Source organism: Labeo rohita, chromosome 19 (genome assembly GCF_022985175.1).
Source record: "Labeo rohita strain BAU-BD-2019 chromosome 19, IGBB_LRoh.1.0, whole genome shotgun sequence".
Lineage (NCBI taxonomy): Eukaryota > Metazoa > Chordata > Actinopteri > Cypriniformes > Cyprinidae > Labeo > Labeo rohita.
This window is the reverse complement of record NC_066887.1, coordinates 32,424,248-32,444,039: the sequence shown is the minus strand read 5'-3', so window position 1 is coordinate 32,444,039 and position 19,792 is coordinate 32,424,248. Positions and strand designations below refer to the sequence as shown.

The window sequence follows — 19,792 nt, the reverse complement described above, 5'->3', positions numbered from 1 at the left end:
ACAACAACAATTAAAATAATATAAAAAATATTTTTTATAAATATTATTATTATTACTAAATAAAAATATTTAAAAAATATCACTGTAATTTCACAAATGAAAAAATGCATTTAATAAAATAAAATAATTCTTAAAACGCGAAACTGTATAAATATTACTAGTGTAAAAAAAATTAACCTAAAAAATAATAATTAAGAAAACAACTACTACTAGTACTACTACAAATAATATTAGAATGCACTGTTGTAATTTCAGTGTAAAATAAAAAATGCATATTTAAAAAAATAAAATAATTCTTATAAAATGAAACAGGAAATATTACTAGTTTAACAAAATAAAATTAAAATTAATTAAATTAAATTGAAAATAATTAAGAAAACTATTACTACTACTACTACTGCTGCTACTGAAAACAATATTAGAAATTACATTTGTAATTTCACTGTAAAATGAAAAATGCATATTTAATATAATAACTCTTATAAAATGAAATAGGAAATATTACTAGTTGAAAAAAGAAATTAAATAAAAAAATAATTTAGGAAACCAATTCTACTACTAATACTGCTGCTGCTGCTGAAAACAATATTAGAAACTGTAAAATAAAAAAAATAAAAAAAGTATTTAATAAAACAACAAAAAATAAAATACAACATTATTACTATTGTAATTTCACTATAAAATAAAAATGGTCTATTTAATGAATAAGATGAAAAAGAGTTTGATATTATAACTGGAAAATGATAATATTACTAATAATTATGGTTGTCTTAATTTCTTCAAACGTTGAACAATCAAACTTTTATTTTGATGAAAAACCGCAGGAATCCTTAAAGGTTCTCTTTAGTTGCGTTTCCCAAATGCACACCACAATATGAGCCATACGTGTAACTTAACATTTTGTTTTTATTCTGATCAGTCATGCAGCTCTACCACAAACTGCAACCAAATAGAAACGGTCAGGTCAGAAACGCAGCACACTCACAAGGACTCATAAATCACAAAACTCATGCTGACAGTGGTGACCTTCTCTGGAAATAAATGCATTATGGGTAATGTGCCTTGGTTAGGTAGTTTCACAACAATATACTACCTACTAACATCATTTTGAAATAGTATGCAAATTATATATCTTTCAAACAACACGCAATTAAATTACACATTTAATTCGGCAAATGGCATCTAGTTAGTTGCACACTGTATGTTATGCATACTACATACTGCAATAAACATACTGCAAAGCAAAGACACACTATGAGTAGTGTGATAGCTATTCCAAAAACAGACATAAAAGGAGGAGGATATTTTGTCATCGTCCTTGATCCAAACCTCCCTGCTTCCCAGCGCAGTAGAAAAACACTTGTTAAACACAACAACAGCACAGCTCCAAACTCCCAACTAAGACTTGCAAAAATACCACACTGGGCTCCTCCCACAGCACATGAACCTGGATGGAAAATTCCGGTCTGAGAAAGCGAGGCCTTTGGCACCGTCGACCTCTTACAGTATGTCTCTGATATTGCCAAGAGAGAAATATAGTTCTAGCTGAAGACTGAAGTCAAAAACTAGTCTGAGTGGATCGCAAATGCATGAGGGAAAACACGTCAGTCCCGTAGTGAACCGCACCTCCGTCTACAACAAAAATACGCAACCTAATCCGCATTCACATTCAAATAGAACCTCATAAGTGAATGAATCTTACATTCAACACACAGTTCATTTCAACTGAGTTTGACATTTGACAAAATGTTTAATGAAGCAAAATGAAGTCATTATAAAAAAAGGTGTTAATATTTATTTTCTTGCAAGCAATGTTATTTTAGTTTTATTGAGATACTACTAAAATTGTATTATATTTTGAATTTTTTTTTATATATATTATATTTATATATTTATATTTTATATATTTTATGAAGTTTTTTGTTTTCATTGTAATTTTAGGTAACGTTTTAGTAATTTTGTTCATTATTATTATTAATTATTATATTAATAATTATATATCATTTAATTATATACACATATAAATATATATATATATATATATATATATATATACACACACACACACACACACACACACACACAAACATATATACACACAAATATGTATAATTTATTTATTTATGCATTTATGTATTTATTTATTACATTTTTAATTTGTATTAATATTATTATTATATTACATATTTTATGAAGTTTTTACTTTTTTAGTTTTTCATGATAGTTAACGTTTTAGTAATTTTGTTAACTTTTTATTTTTTGTTTATATATATTTTTATATTTATATTTTATGAAGTTTTTATATTTTCTGTTTTCATATATATGAATATGTAACTAAAAAATGAACAAAATTACTATATAAATATTTTGTTATTTGTCTGTGTGTGTATGTGTGTGTATATATTTATTTATTTATTTAAGTATATCAACTTAAATTAAAATTAATGTTTCCTTGTCAACTAGTTATTTTATTAGCCCCATTATTTTATCATGATTTTATTTTACTTTATTTTATTTCAAGTGACAGTTTTTTTGTTTTTGTTTTTTTAAATTACATTTTTAAAGGTTTTAGTTTTAATTTTAGTTACTTGTAATAACCTGTCATTTATTTTAATGTAAGTTTATGATAATAACCCGGTGTGACACATAATATCTGCATCAATATATTTTTTTTAATGATATTACACTCATACATGTACATTTGCATTGTTCATTTTCTCCCACCAAGCATGTAGCTATGAATTATTATTCTTGCAAGCTCTGCAAATATGACAAGCTGTCTTAATTTTTGTCCAAAAGAAGGCATTTTTGTAAGCAGGACATTATAATGTATGCCTAGGATAACCTTAAAATCCTCACCATGTTGTGTGCTTATTAGTCAGCTCAACTCTCTTAGATATTCAGAGTTCACAAAGCATTCATTATAAACACTATCTGTGCTGCAGATACAAGAGCCATGCATTTGTTAACTATTCATCTCTAGCCCTGCAGACAAAACACACACACTATTCTTTCAGCTGCTTTAATTATTAATCGATCAGATTTGAATCATTTATGTTCATTCAAATGTCGTTTGGAAGGTCCGGCTCACAAAATTAACTCGTCATATAATTTTTTTAACTTGGTTTGTCTAGGGTTATGCACATGCCGGCCCTCAGGGAGAGATGACACATGTTGAGCGTTACGCAAGAATGAATATGAGCGAAAAAAATCATCAGCAGTTAAAATAACTCCCATTTTCTGCAGTCTGCTTTGGTTAAGAAAACTCTTAGTCAGAGCTTTCTAATGCAAATTATGTAACTCACACTTAAGTTCCTGCTGACAGCAGACAAACATCACATTAAATTCATTTCAGTTGCTCTTTTGATGTCGCATTTTCAGCAAAATGCAAACAGATAAAGAGAACACTCACATATGCAAATAAACTGCATTCATATTATGTTTCTAAATTATTAACATGCAACCGGTTCACACTGCAGTAAAAACATTTGGTTGATAAACATAGAAGCTTGCATTATCATTTGTTTTTTATCCTCTTCTGTGCATCAGACTATATAATAATAGTCAAAAGTCAGACGTTTTAAACAGGAACGCAGCATGAGAGTGCAGATGACAGGAAATGACACGCAGCCCATCAGAACAGGCTCTCAAATGACAGTCCAATATACGCTTAGATTTGATGCTGGAGCATCACTGGAAGGAGAAAGTCTTACAGGCTCAGAGCAGATTAGCTTTCATATTTAATATTTTAATCGTCTTTAATCGAGGACCAGAGCTTAGAAAGTCCAAAAGATTGATTTCAAAAATTGAGGAAAAAAACCTACATAGACGGCAAAAGCAGTTTCGAGCAATTAATAGTTTCTTTGAATGGAAATGAAAACCACTGCAATTAGCTCATTGAAAAGAAACACATAAATCAACGAGAAATGAGTGAAATATAAGTGTACTTACTAGACACTACAATAGTGACAATTATACTATAAGTAAAACTAGAAAAAAAAACCTGAAAATAATACAAAAAAATATATATATATATATATATAATTAATATATATACACACAAAAATTAGCTATATAAAAAACTAATGAAATGAAATGTTCCCTTGGATAACCTAAATGGGTAATATATATATATACGGTTCGGTACGACCTCCACGGTTCAATACACGCTTGTGAATTGTGGTTTTTCGGTTTTGCATTTAAATAACTTCCTTCTTTTATTACTCTTGGAATTTGCTGTATGTGTGCCCGCAATTTCACCTGCTGAATTGAGGAAACACTTCCCCGCTTATATTTGAAAAAGCAACACGCAGAGCATCTTCCATTCTAATGACATGCAATGATAAGCCTTTCTAAACCTGTTGTCCAACAAGAGTTATAAAGACAAAAGTTATAAAAAAATTTGTTTAAAAACTTGTTTTTAATTCACAACATCAGTCGAGTGTTTGAAATAACTTCCTTATTCTGTGATGAGAATCCACATCAGATCACATGAGGCAGACGATAAATTCTATGCTCATATTCTATGGCTGCGTCCGAAAACCTAGTCAGCTGACTTGCTGCCTTCGAAAGCTGTGAAGGCAACTCTAGAAACAGTTTCGGACAGACTTCAGAGGCAGCAGAACGTGACACCATTGCTAGTTACCTAACGGTTAAGTTGCAGATTTTGGAGAAAAACGATCTTATACAGTTATGTATAAATGCTTTATTAATACATAAAGACATAATGGCAGCTACTTAAAAAAAAATAAAAGCACTGATGCAAGTAATATTGCAGGTCATTGTTATTATTGGTAGTATATTGTAAATATTATTCTTATTCACTACTCATTTGAACCCTTTTAACATTTTTTTTTAAATACTATTATTACAAACAATATTATTTATTATGCTTTTTACACTATTACGATTCATAAAGTATATCATGGTCAAGATCTCATCTATTATATAAAGTAGCAAGTCTAATTTCACCAGAATATCTTTATTTATATAGCCTATATGACGCACACGCACAGGATTGTGGGAAATCGAAGGCAGCGAAGGATACATCTATGCTGCCTTCAAAATTCCATCAGAAGAAGGAACCTCCGGAGACAGGAAGTGAAGCAGAATTAGAATTCGGACGTGCCTTGATGCCCTCCTGCCTTGGAATGCTGCCTCCGAAGGCAGCATTTTAGAGCTTTCAGACGCAGCCTATGTATGTCGATTAGCAATGGCTTATGAAAATACACGAGATGGCTTGAAAACACAGATAAACCATATATTAGACGAGTGTTTATTGTCCTTAAATTTCATCATTCAAAACGTTTAACGTTATATTTTTTATCCAGTCACAGCAATAGGGATGCCTTTATCCACACCAGAGAAGCTGGAACGGAACGTAATCAGTGCTACTTCTTTGACGCATATGTGGATTCGCTGCACGAGGGCGCCCTCTAGCGTCCAGTATGAATGAAACCCATTCTATTTTGCGTAAAAATCGATAAAATAAAACCTCTCAAAAGAAAAAATAAACAGACATATACGAAACCACACTTTTTTTCCAGTGTACAGAGGTTTAAGGGAGTATTTTGTTAATTTGTTGCAAAAAAAAAAAAAAAAAAAAAACAACACTGAAGTGGTAAGATATCAGAACCGAACCGAACCGAAAACCGTGGCTAAAAACCGAGGTACGTATTGAACCATGGACTAACTGTATTGTTGCACCCCTAATATATATATATATATATATATATATTTTTTTTTTTTTTTTTTTTTTTTTTTTCTTGCTAAAAGCATTATTTTATTTTAACTGAGATACTATTAGAATTGTTATTACCATTTGAATGAGTTTATATTTTCTGTTTTAATTAATATTTTTATTATTAAAATTTTTTCTTAATTTTAATTACTTATATATGTTTACATATTTTTTGGTATTAATTTGAATTTTTATTTTTAATTAGTTTATATCAACTTGACAAAACAAAAAATGTTTCCTTGGCAACTAGCTAGATTAAAATGTTTACTCTTGTATGTATGTATGTATGTATATGTATATATGTGTGTATATATATATATATATATATATATATATATATATATATATACACACACACTGAAAATATACAACAAACCTGACTGAAATTACTCTTAAAGATAAAATGAATTTAAAATTATTCCCGACACACTATGCAACCCTCTAAATGGACATCTGTTCTTTAAGCAGCAGCAAAGGCCCAAGCTGTAGAAGATAACTTGAGCGCATGAGACCGTCCTGGACAGATGGACAGACACTAGTGCAAACACAAACACAGATCAATCTGTCTGGATCTCAGGGCCTTGTGTTAATGTTATTCTTGAGCAAAAGCCAACTTTCTCCCCATAACAAACTCCCCATGCAAACTCACCTGGAGATGCAAACAGCACAAAGACAGTGGCGACTCAACCACACAAACTACAGGAAGAACTCAAACACCACATAATAGAGATCATTCACACAGACTGCATAAAAACCAGTCCGTTAAGACTGACACCTGAGAGTCAGAGCTTCACAACATTTCAACAACCGTCAGGAAACAAACAACAAAACATTTGCATTTAAGGTTACTACGACTTAACTCGAGAAACCTGTTATCCAAGTTGACATGCAACCTGTTCTGACTAATACAGCCTGACTGCAAAAAAAAACTATGTGTTCTATCACCAAAACCCATCCTGGGTGGAACACTGCTGGAAGCTGAATGAGTCAGCAACCACCAGAACATCAAGTAACATTAAAAACTCCTGTATTTTAAGTGCAACAAAGGTCACGGTATGTTCTTTAGACTACTATTCTGTAATCCAGAGGCTCAGACAAATGGCCCGGAGTGACATCCAGTTCGCGAACGAATCGTTCTTTTGAACCGTTTCTTTTTAGTGAACTAGTTGAATCAGTTCACAGAATCAGACTGAATCATCAGAAACAGTTTGTGGCTCAAGCAGCACAGATCTACAAGTTACTAAGTCAAAACTCACTATCTGACAGTCACTCAGACTCAAAATAAGCCAAAATAGTGGCGTATCTGATCCTATGTTGAATGAGCTCCTTCAGTGCTCCAGTTTCAGAACTGAAGAAAAACTTCAGACTTTTATGGTTTCTCATTGTGTATGGAAAAAGGTGAGCTGATGAAGACTAATTTATCAACTCTGTAAGCTTTACACATGTGAAACATCCATTCATTCATTGGTTCCAATGCTTTCATTGAAATGAACTGTCTGAAAGAATCAGTTTGCGGAAGAGAATTGGATTTCCCTGTTTTCCTGAGGGTCTGGATTACAAGTAATAATGCTTTAAATTATGTTCAGTTTCTTGCACAAGTTGATTCATTTCATAAGACCTCATTATGTCGTCAGGAGACACGTGTATTAATTTTGTGTTGCCTGTATATGCTTTTTTTGGCTCTCAGAGTGCCAAAAGCTGCTGCCTTGAATGCACGGTTCCAGCTAAAAATGTTCTACTAAAGATTAAAAAGTCACCTATACATCTTGTTCATTTTTGGGTGAACTATCCAGCTCAAAATACCCTCTCTGAGTCTGGCCTGTGTCTTCATTAGCAGGTTAACTCTGGCCTGAGCTGAAGGGGAGGAGGTGAAGGACAAATGAAGGAGTCTGAAAGACTTAAGCATCCATAGAGCTGAAGGACGATCATTCCTGTGTTCTCTAGGGAATCTCACTCACTCAGCATGCGATTCTGTGACATCTGCGAGGGTCTTCTCTATTAGCACCTATGACTAGCCCACAGAGAGAAGCAGAGGCAAGAAGCAAGGCCTAAAAATTCACAGACTTGCAGTGAAGGAGGGACCAGAGTAAGAAGATAAAAATGTAACAGAGATTTTAAAGAACAGCCTAGCAACCAACCAGAACACCATAGCGACAAACAACAACATTCTAAAAACCCCTCAGAACACCCTAAAAACCACCCAGATCACCCTAGCAACCAACAACAAAAACATTCTAAAAAACCCTCAGAACACCCAAGCAACAAACAACAACATTCTAAAAACCCTCAGAACACCCTAGCAACCACCCATAACACCCTAGCAACCAACAACATTTTAAAAAACCCTCAGAAAACCCTTGCAACCACCCAGAACACCCTAGCAACAAACAACAACAACATTCTAAAAACCCCTCACACAACCTAGAAACCACCCAGAACACCCTGGCAACCAGCAACATTCTAAAAATGCCTCATAACACTGTAAAACACATCCAGAACACCCTAGTGACAAAGCACAACATTCTAAACACCCCCCACAACACCTTAGTAACCACTCAGAACACCCTAGCGACAGAAAACAACATTCTGAAAAAACCTTAGAACACCCTAGCAACCACCCAGAACACCCTGACAACAAACAACAACATTCTAAACACCAACATTCTAAAAAACCCTCAAAACACCCTAGCAACCACCCATAACACCCTAGCAACCAACAACATTTTAAAAACCCTCAGAACACCTTGGTAAACACACAGAACATCCTGGCAACAACAACAACATTCTAAACACCAACATTTTAAAAACCTCTCAGAACACCCTAGCAACCACCCAGAACAGCCTGACAAACAACAACAACAACAACAACAACAACAACATTCTAAAAAACCCTCAGAACACCCTAGGAACCACCAAGAACACCCTAGCAACAAACACCAACATTCTAAAAACCACTCAGAACACCCTAGCAACCACCCAGAACAGCCTGACAACAAACAACAACAACAACAACAACATTCTAAAAAACCCTCAGAACACCCTAGGAACCACCAAGAACACCCTAGCAACAAACACCAACATTCTAAAAATCCCTCAGAACACCCTAGCAACCACCCAGAACACCCTAGCAACAAACAACATCATTCTAAACACCATTCTAAAAACCCCTCCGAACACCCTAGCAACCACCCAGAACACCCTAGCAACAACAACGTTCTAAAAGCCCCTTTAGAACACCCTAGCAACCAACAGCAATATTCTAAAAACCCTTCAGAAGATCCTCAAAAGACAGTGTTGTGCAACTACTCATTAATTCTTAACAAATGCGACTGGAGCTACTGTGCATGAATAAATATAAATCATTATGAAATTAAATTTGATCAAAAATGAAATAAAGTCACAAATGCAGATGTCATTGTGTGACTTTAATATGCCTTATTGAGGAGCGCTTTAAATAGAGGTAAAGGCGCAGAGCTTTACAGCGTCCGTCCCGGACTCCAACTCCTCAGTGTCGAGAGGCTTTTACTAAATAAAGATCTTATGCAACAGGCGCTGCTGTGAAGGGAATAACACACTGCATTCATCTGGGCTCCGCCGAATTCTTTAGAACACCGAACAGCCTCGAGAAATGCAATTCTCACGAAAACTGATGTAAAGATCATTAAAAATGATGCATTAAAACACCCTGGATGCTGATTGGCCAACACGGTGTTGTAGTGGTGCAAAAACAGACAGTCAGTCATAAAAGAAGATTTTAATAAATGTAAAATATTTGCAATATAAGATGACCTCCCATGCCTTATTGCTAAAAGTTTGTTTGATGTTACAAAGCTTGCTTGTATCCCAACATATGATGCAGACAAATATAAGCAAACCATTCATAAGCTGATTCTGCTAAATCATTGGTCTGGGTAAACTGGTCATTAACGGTTACACGCACATACTGAAAGTCCATTATCTGTGGCATAAGGTACATAACGGTTAATTTGTTTTGAAAGCATAAAAAAAGCCCTGTATGGGTTTTTGTTTTTTATAATTATAAGATATGATAACAGCAAGCAAGAGTAGCGTTTTGTTTAATATCAGTGCATGTAATATTGATTTTCCACAACAATTCAGCAAGAAGTTAATGCTGAGAGGGTTACATAACTTTACAATATTGTTTTGGTTTTTTGTGTTTCGCAAACAAAATTAGTTCCAAACAATTCGGAGCGGGACTTTTGTGCATCTCCTGAATGAACTTGTTTTTGAATGAATTATTTGAGTCAATGACTCAATGATTCATTCATAAAGACAGTGGGTGCTTCTCAATATCCCTCCTCGTTTCCTCACCCCTCCGTCCTTCATCCTATGTATACGTATTTTTTCTCCTCCCCCTTTATTAATGCCTTACATAACGAACTATAACAACAATTGGGCAAATCCCTTTAGCGCAGCTGATGATGCTTTGAAGTGACGCTTGAATGGTCTGGTCAAGAATATTCCAATGTTCATCCTTTGATTTCTCCGTCCTTATTTCCTTTCCTTACATCCTTCCTAAGGGAGGTGGAGCTAAGACGCAAGGAAAGGAAACGAGGATGCACAAATTAAAAACTAGAAGCACCCAGTCACTTGATTAGTTTCTAAATGAATCAGTCATTTTGAACGAATCGTTTGAATGAACGATTCAAAGAATCACTCATTAAAACAGGGACTTGCCGGTTCTTTATTGGCGTTGATGGTTTCGTGAAGAACCTTTAACATCTATGGAATGTTTCTAATCCACAAAATGTTTTTTGTAACAGAAAAATAATCTTTTGATTTTTTAAAAATGTTTTTCAAACTGAGAAAAAAAAAATTCTTTTGAAACCGTTTAAAATGCCCTAGCAACCACTTGGAACCAAAAACGGTTCTTCTCCGCCATTTCTTTCAAAACACTTTTTTTTGGGCCTTATTTTTTAAGAGTGAACATGAAATCCTCTTTTTTTGGAATGAGTAAAGCAAGCTACCAGACACAGGGCAGCAATCAGCATCTCAGTGGTCTGGATTCACGCAAACAGTGGGTCTGTGTGGTCAGCGGTCAGACTGTGATGTAAAGTGTTGACTGGCAGATGCAGCCTAAGGCACACTGGGAGAATCCAGTACTGCGGCCCGTCCAAACACACTGCATATCCCACACAGATCACCAGAGCCATTCACAAACCCACCAGAGCCAGAGCCCTCACAAAACAGTACGAATGTTAATTTTGGACAAATTTAACTGTCACCTCAACAGATGGTTTTTGCAAAATGAATAGATGAAATGAATAAATCATATTATCTATAGTCTAGCCAACTACTTTAAAAGGCACCAGAAAAATCTCTGACCACCAGCCACTTTGACAAAAAATAAAATAAAATAATAATAATAAAAATAAAAAATAAATAAATAAAAAAATTTAAATGTAAAAACAGAAAATATTTTTTTTTATTATTATTTATTATAATTATTATTATTATTATATTTTAACTGTATATGTTTAAATGGAAAGAAAAAATGATCAGAAAAACAACAACAAAATTAAATAAGCAAATAAATATATTGCATAAAGGAGCACTACTCAATATTCAGTCCAAGGATACAAAAATAGAAACACTTTTTTATGTACTATTCTTAGATAACATGATATCAGTTTGAACACAGTCCAGCAGAGAAAACAAGATCAGCGCAAAGCCAGCCTGACTCACCAAAAGGCCTTGAAAGCTTCATAAATATCCAGTCGGACTGCATACGAGAGCAGCGCTGTGTCTTCTGTTCGGACGCACAGCTGGCTGAGAACCTGCAGAGAGCGTCCAGACATGGGTTAGTAAAGCACACTAACCAGCAGTCTGCAGTAAACCAGCCACAAACACACACACCTGCTTTGCATTGCATGCCGCAGAGGGTCAGTTTACATGCCACTTCAATGCATTCTCAATGAGAGGAGTGAAAACTGTGCTTGGCATACAAACTGGCATAAAATTGAACACATAAAAAAAAAGCCTTGTCACCTTTGCACTGAACACTGGCTTTTATTTTGTGTTTGCACATTCAAATAAACATATGCAAAGCAAACAACCTCTTTAAAGGAACAGCTTGTCATTACATTGCACTTTTGTTGTGTTTTTGGCCTGTTTTGAAGCATGCATGGGAGTATAAATGGAAAGCTCAGACTTGCTGTCCAACATCTCATTTTGTTTTTCACAGAATTAAGGTGATAATAAAGGTTTTGAACAGCAGAATTATTATTATTATTGTGATGCGGTGAATATATGAAATGAAAATAAGTCTACGCAAGAAATGCACATAGGTCTAATGATCGAAAACCAAATATAAATATTATATTAAAAATTTCATGAAAATTGGAAATGTTGCCTAATAACTGATTTAAGTTATATATAAGATAAAGCACTAAAATTGCTAATTGGAAATCAATAAAAAAAAAAAATATATATATATATATATATATATAATGAATTAATTAATTAAAATAATAATAATAATAATAATAATAATAATAATGACAAAAGCACATAACAATTTGAATAAAATTTACTCTAAATATACATAAAAAACAAAAATAGAAAAATAGAAAATAAGTCAAAATATTAATTAAAATATAAAATATATTTTAACAGTATATAAATATAAATACATATAGCATTAAACTAAGATAAAAGAAAGAGTTTATGAAGCTCGTCATGAGATTTGGTGCACAAGACCCCCAATGAAAGTGAACGGGACACCAGGAAGCTCACAGTTGTGTAACAGACATCCATCAGCTCTCTGCCCACCAGCAGGTTCACATTTAGACATCATGTACTCAACACTGATGTGGGGAAACCACACAAGTGCAGCAATAAAACTACAGTCATCCACATATGACATATCTATTACATGCAACTTATGGCTCATACACCAGCAACTGTCAACATCATCTGCACCAGTGACGAACCACTATCATTTAATAGCCGTGACAGACATGCAGTATTTACTAAAAACCCTCAGTGTAACCTATTGCTGCTGATGGAAACGAACGCATCCATCAACGTTTATAAAGCCCGCAGATATAAATCAAAATACCGCAGTGATTACGTGACCAATCAGCTGCTCATATCAAACAGTGTTGCAGATGTGTGAAGAATCGGATGTAAATGATGACAGTCACAGAACGCGCAGAACATCAATCGTATGATCAAAGAAGCCGACGCCGCCGCAGCAGCGCAAACGCAACATTGTAACATTGTAAACACACTCACCCTGACGTGTCCGCGCGCTGACGTGTGCGTTTCAGTGTTTATTTCTCTCTGTCAGAGATGATGTTGTTGTTTGTAGTGTTGCTGTTGTTGTGCTGCTGCTGCTGCTGCTCTGCTCAGGTTCTGCACTTCAGCCGCTGTTCTAATGCGCCTTTAAAGGCGAAATCTGTCTGACAGACGCGAGCCGCTTCCGTCGACGGATATGGAGCTTCATTTGCATATGAGGCGGGGTTTAGAATTTAAAGGTAACTACATTAGCCGCCACCTGACTGCTTGATAGACAACCTAGCATGAATGTGCAATTATGTACAAAATATATAGTACACAACAGGGCTAGATATTAAAAATATATAATAAAAATGCAAATACTGCATTATTAGAATAACGTTAACTAAAATATAATAAAACATTACTTTAAAACTTGAAACTAAATAGTAATACTAAAAAAATAATAAAAAGCATATAAGTGACTAAAAATTTGAATTAAAAATGATATTTAAAAAAAAGAAAAATTATGTAATTAATTAATTGTTTTTATTTTGTTGCTTTTGTTAACATTTTTGTTATTTGAAAAAAGGATGAAATAAAATAGAAATATTAGATCAAAAACTTAAATTAAACAAAAATTAGAAATGTTGTCTTGGCAGCTAACTGTAATAACTTTAAGATGAACCACTAAAATTACTGACTGCAAATAAATAAAAAATAGAACTGAATTAAAACTAGTGAAGAAAGTGAAATTTAACCTAAATAGTAATATAAAAAATTACAGTAATATAGTAATATCCAACAAAAAATGGTAATATACAAAAAAATGTCAAGAGGACATAATAAATAAATAAATAAATACTGAACTAAATGTAATTATTAATATTTATTAATATAATTTATATATATGTAAAATAGTTTATAATAAAATGTAAAATATTAACTATATAATTTTAAATATTAACTTCTTAGCAAATATAATAATATTAGACTGATATAAAATTAAAACCTAAAAATAAAAAAATATAAAAAAAAATATATATATATATAATAGTACATAAATAATACTTAAAGTATACTTAAACATTTAACACACACAATATATATATATATATATATATATATATATACTATTTTAGTTTTGTTTTAAATATTATTAGTAATATATATATATATATATATATATATGAAATTTACACCTAAATAGTCATATTTAAAACAAAACTAAAATAGTAATATACAAAAACATGACAAAAAAACTAAGTCAAAACAAAAACAAAAACTAAATTTAAATATGAATATTTTAAATATTTAAAAAATGTTTTAAATATTAACTTCTTAATATTAACATATATATATTAGTATTAGACTGATGTAAAATTACACCTAAATAGTAATATAAAAACTAATGAATATGAGACAAGCACATATTAAACAAAATGACAAAAAATAAAAATAAAATAAAATAACTACATTTAAAAATAATAGTATGTAAATAATATATATAATACTTAAATAACACACACACATAACACCTAAATAGCAATATTATAAAAAAAAAAATCCAAAAACTAAACTAAAAAAAAAAAAATCTAAATGTAGTAATATAATATTTTTACATTTATTTATATTTATATTTATTTACTTAAAAATGTATATTACATTATTATTACATTACTACACGTGTGGGCATACCGTACAGAATACTTAGTAACTATGATCAATATATTCCTTTCAGTAAAGCTCTGTCCTAATTTCTTCTGACAGGCCTGCAGGCATGACCTGTGTGTGCCATCCCATCAACTGTCAATCAAACACAGGATGTGATGATGACATCTCAAAATAATCAATAACATTCCCACCACACCAACATACGTGTGTGTGCATTTGGGTGTTTTGTGTTAGTATGGCCTGCATATGTGTACATTTCATTACACAGGTTATATTTAAAAATTCAGTCTCAGTTTTGATTAAAAAAAAGTCCATGGACAGTTTATTAACCTGTGAATATATAATTTCTGTTAGACAAAATCAAGATGATTTTAACTGATATTCAGGTCAGAATTCGGGTCAGGTGGAGCGGTGAGGTTAAAGTGCACGTCCCAGTGTGAGTCAGCGTGCTGGGATAGAGAGGGGAAGCTGACAGCACCATGTGGAAGTGTTGGGTATAATACATCCATAAGAATAACAAGCAGTGGGAAATCTCACAAAACACTTCCTGTTTGAGCGTATCGCTAGCTCAATCACGCCATCTCCGTTGAGAACAGCACGTCAAAGCCTCTCGCAGGCCATTCTGCTGCTGGTGACCTCTGACAGCAGATAACATATACATCAACATATCAGTCCGCAAACAAAGCTCCTGTTTAAATTCACCGTCTCCTAGAGGTCTGGAAACAGGTTCTGATCACGACTGTGTGTGTTTCACACGCTGAAGTCAACAAGAAACTCCTGAGCAGCTTCACAGAGGTCATACCCAGATGAAAAAACTCAAGTCAGAAGACGTGAAGTTCTTATTTTAGTGTAAAGGAACCTGGTTTCAATCATTCTTGAACTGAAATAATAACAGTTGTTTTAGTAACTAAAGAGTATTAAAAAGGAAAAAAAAAAAAACAGAGAGAAAAAAAACTAATAAAAATGACTAAATGACTGAAAACTGAAGTAAAATAAACAAACAAAAAAAAAAAAAACTGTTAAAAATAGTACAGTATAATATAAAATATAAAACTAATGAAATATAAAAATAAAAATATTAATATTTTATTAATTTTATTATAATACTATACTAAGAAAAATATAAGTATAATAGTATATAAATACACTAAAGTGTGTGTGTGTACATATACAAATATATATATATTTTTGTTTTTGGGGGGTTTTGGCGGGGAAAATGTTTTAGTGCTTATGCATATATATATGCAATATTTTATATATTTATGCATATATATATATATATAAAATCAAATCAATAAAATTCTACAAATACTAAATACTAAAATAACTCAACATATTAACACGTATATATATATATATATATATATATAATAAAAATTAAATCAAAATTATAAAATTATAAAAATTAAATCAAAATTTAATTGTACATAATTGATACTAAAATAACTCTTGACATGTTAACACATTTATATATATATATATATATATATATATATATATATATAGACACATTAATAGCATAAAAAAAATAAAAAGCACTTAACTAAATGAGTATAAATTAGAATGAATAAGTTGATATAACTAATTTATTGTTTTTATTTTTTTATATATTTATTTATTTAAATGTTGCCCTGGTAACTAACTGTAATAGTTTCAGTTGAAACACTAAAATTACTAACTGCAAATACACAAAAGTGAAATAGAAATTCAATTTATATTCAAATTCAATTATATATATATATATATATATTCATTTGGGAAAATTTATGCCTGGGAAAATCTTCTAATGCTACACATTCAAAATTGGGCCTCACGTGTATTTAAGTGTTTGCCTTATTTGAAAACTAAATAAAGACAAAGAAGTAGGATATTTAAGCAAATGTTTATATTTGCTCTTTGCTCTTTCTGGGAGCAATCTGTTTGACTTTTAGTTTATCTCGTTTAGTTTACTAATTTCTCGATTTCACTCTAAATCACCTGCTCAGTGAAAGCCAGCTGTGTTTATTAACACATGCAAAAAGTTCAGAACATTTTTTTTTTCTCAGGTCATGACACGTCAGGCTTCGTCCTGAGGGTCATTTGTTGTTTTTATTGTCCGGGTGTGAGGAATAAATCAAGCTGTTGTAATAGAGACTCGAGGGAGATGTTGTGCAGGCATCGGTCTTTCGGCGCTGGAGGGCTGATGAATGTCTGGGAGGAAGACGGGTCATCCAGCAGCGCGACACAAACAGGCCCGCGTGTTCCGCTCCGCTCGATGGGATCGCGGCCTGCGCGCAGACTACACACCGCCGCGACAGGAAGCCATTGTGTTGATAAACTCTGAGAGGCGGAGAGCAGTCGATCTGCTGCGGTGGGAGAGCGCGGGGGATCCGCGTCCTGGCCGAGCTCCAGACCGCTATTGTTTGTCCGTGTGAAGTGTGTGATTATCTGGAGTCTCCGTTTCTCTTCCTTCACTTTCACACCCGGCGGAACCATCAAAGGGGCTCGACCAATCACGGCGCATGTGTCTCCGCGGGCCGCGGCTATCATTGGAGCTCCTTGTTTAGCTTATTTGTAACGTAAGGGCGTACGGTAAATTACACTGCATTTGTTAATATTCTTAAAGTCCCCATGAAATCAAAATGGAAGTTTTTTTGGCTTTTAGTATGGATGTTAGCCTTAATGTTATCTACAAGCTAGTGTGTTCTAAAACAATGACAAAATTCGCCTTTACAAGATATACACATTTAAAATTTACAGTCTCTAACTTTCACCAGTATGGATCAACGATTTTGATGACATCACCCTGCACTTCAGCTTCTCATCAAACTTTTCTGTCCAATCAAATGCTCTCTAGAATTCGAAGCACCCCACCCCCTACACTAGACTCTGAAGCTGCGACTGAAATCTAAGGCGGCGTTTTAGTGCCACGTGAAAAAAAAAGTAAGATTACGAGATTAAAGTCATAATATTCCAAGAATAAAGTCGAAATTACAAGAATAAAGATTAAATATTTCAACTTTATTCTCATAGTGTTTTGACTATATTCTCATAGTATTTCGAATTTAATTCACATAATACTTCGACTTTATTCTCGGAACATTTCGACTTTACTTTCGCAACATTCCAACTTTACTCTCGCAACATTCCGACTTTACTCTTGCATCGATTTTACTTTACTCTCGCAACATTCCAACTTTACTCTTGCAACAATTTTACTTTACTCTCGCAACATTACAACTTTACTCTCGCAACATTACGACTTTACTCTCGCAACAATTCGACTTTACTCTCGCAACATTCCGTCTTTATTCTCTGAACATTCCAACTCTACTCTCGCAACATTCCGACTTTACTCTCGCATCGATTTTACTTTACTCTCGCAACATTCCGACTTTACTCTCGCAACATTTTGACTTTACTCTCGCAACATTTCGACTTTACTCTCGCAACATTCCGTCTTTACTCTCGCAACATTCCGACTTTACTCTCGCATCGATTTTACTTTACTCTCGCAACATTCCGACTTTACTCTCGCAACATTTTGACTTTACTCTCGCAACATTTCGACTTTACTGTCGCAACATTCCGTCTTTACTCTCGCAACATTCCGACTTTATTCTCAGAACATTCCAACTTTACTCTCGCAACATTCCGACTTTACTCTCGCAACATTTTGACTTTACCTTCGCAACATTTCGACTTTACTCTCGCAACATTTCTACTTTACTCTTGCAACATTCCGACTTTACTCTCGCAACATTCCGACTTTACTCTCGCAACAATTCGACTTTACTCTCGCAACAATTCAACTTTACTCTCGCAATATTCCGACTTTACTCTCTGAACATTGCGACTACTCTCGCAACATTTCGACTTTACTCTTGCATCGATTTTACTTTACTCTCGCAACATTCCGACTTTACTCTTGCAACAATTTTACTTTACTCTCGCAACATTCCGACTTTACTCTCGCAACATTTTGACTTTACCTTCGCAACATTTCGACTTTACTCTCGCAACATTTCTACTTTACTCTTGCAACATTCCGACTTTACTCTCGCAACATTCCGACTTTACTCTCGCAACAATTCGACTTTACTCTCGCAACAATTCAACTTTACTCTCGCAATATTCCGACTTTACTCTCTGAACATTGCGACTACTCTCGCAACATTTCGACTTTACTCTTGCATCGATTTTACTTTACTCTCGCAACATTCCGACTTTACTCTTGCAACAATTTTACTTTACTCTCGCAACATTCCGACTTTACTCTCGCAACAATTCGACTCTACTCTCGCAACATTCCGTCTTTATTCTCTGAACATTCCAACTCTACTCTCGCAACATTCCGACTTTACTCTCGCATCGATTTTACTTTACTCTCGCAACATTCCGACATTCCGACAACTGTGTTTCCAGGGTCAAGTCGAGTTCAAGCTGTATTTCCTGTGTCAAGGCAAGTCAAAGCTGTTCTTCCCAAGTCAAGTCAAGCTACAGCTTTATTTCCTCTGTCAAGTCGAATCACAATTGTACCTCCAGTGTCAAATCAAGTTACAGCCATGTTCCCAAGGTCAAGTAAAGCTACTGCTGTTGTTCCTGCGTCAAGTCAAGTCAGAGCTGCTCCTCCTAAGACAAGTCAAGTTACAGCTGTTGTCCCAGAGTCAAGTCACGACTCGTCTGTCCGTTCAGAGTCAAGTCACGTCTCGTCTGTCCGTCCAGAGTCAAGTCACGTCTCGTCTGTCTGTCCAGAGTCAAGTCACGTCATCAAGAGTCCTGTCAAGTCTCGTCCGACCTCCCAGAGTCTTGTCACGTTATGTCTGCCAGTGTGATGGCGATCACCATTCTCAGTATATGGGTTGCACACTACGCTCCTGACGTCACGTTTGTTCACAAGTCGGCTCCTGAGGTCAAGTCTGTTCACAAGTCTGCTCCTGTGGTCAAGTCCGTTCACAAGTCTGTCCCTGAGGTCACGTCTGTTCACAATTCTACTCCTGTGGTCAAGTCCGTTCACAAGTCTGTCCCTGAGGTCACGTCTGTTCACAAGTCTGCTCCTGTGGTCAAGTCCGTTCACAAGTCTGCCCCTGAGGGCCCGTCTGCTCACAAGTCTGTTACAGAGGTCTCGTCCGACCACGAGTCTGCTCAAGAGACCTCTTT

The 19,792-nt window shown here is 34.0% G+C and overlaps 1 protein-coding gene across 1 annotated transcript in view; it reads right to left on the bottom strand.

Annotated features, from left to right (window-relative positions):
• LOC127181809 (solute carrier family 45 member 4) overlaps window positions 1-13,187 on the bottom strand; it is a 57,768-nt gene extending 44,581 nt beyond the window's left edge. The window contains exons 1-2 of the mRNA XM_051136755.1: window positions 12,998-13,187; window positions 11,447-11,538 (exon numbers count right to left, since the gene is read on the bottom strand). The gene's annotated coding sequence lies outside the window, so the exon portion shown is untranslated. The remainder of the gene's footprint in view (window positions 1-11,446; window positions 11,539-12,997) is intronic.
• Between the last annotated feature and the right edge of the window lie 6,605 nt (window positions 13,188-19,792).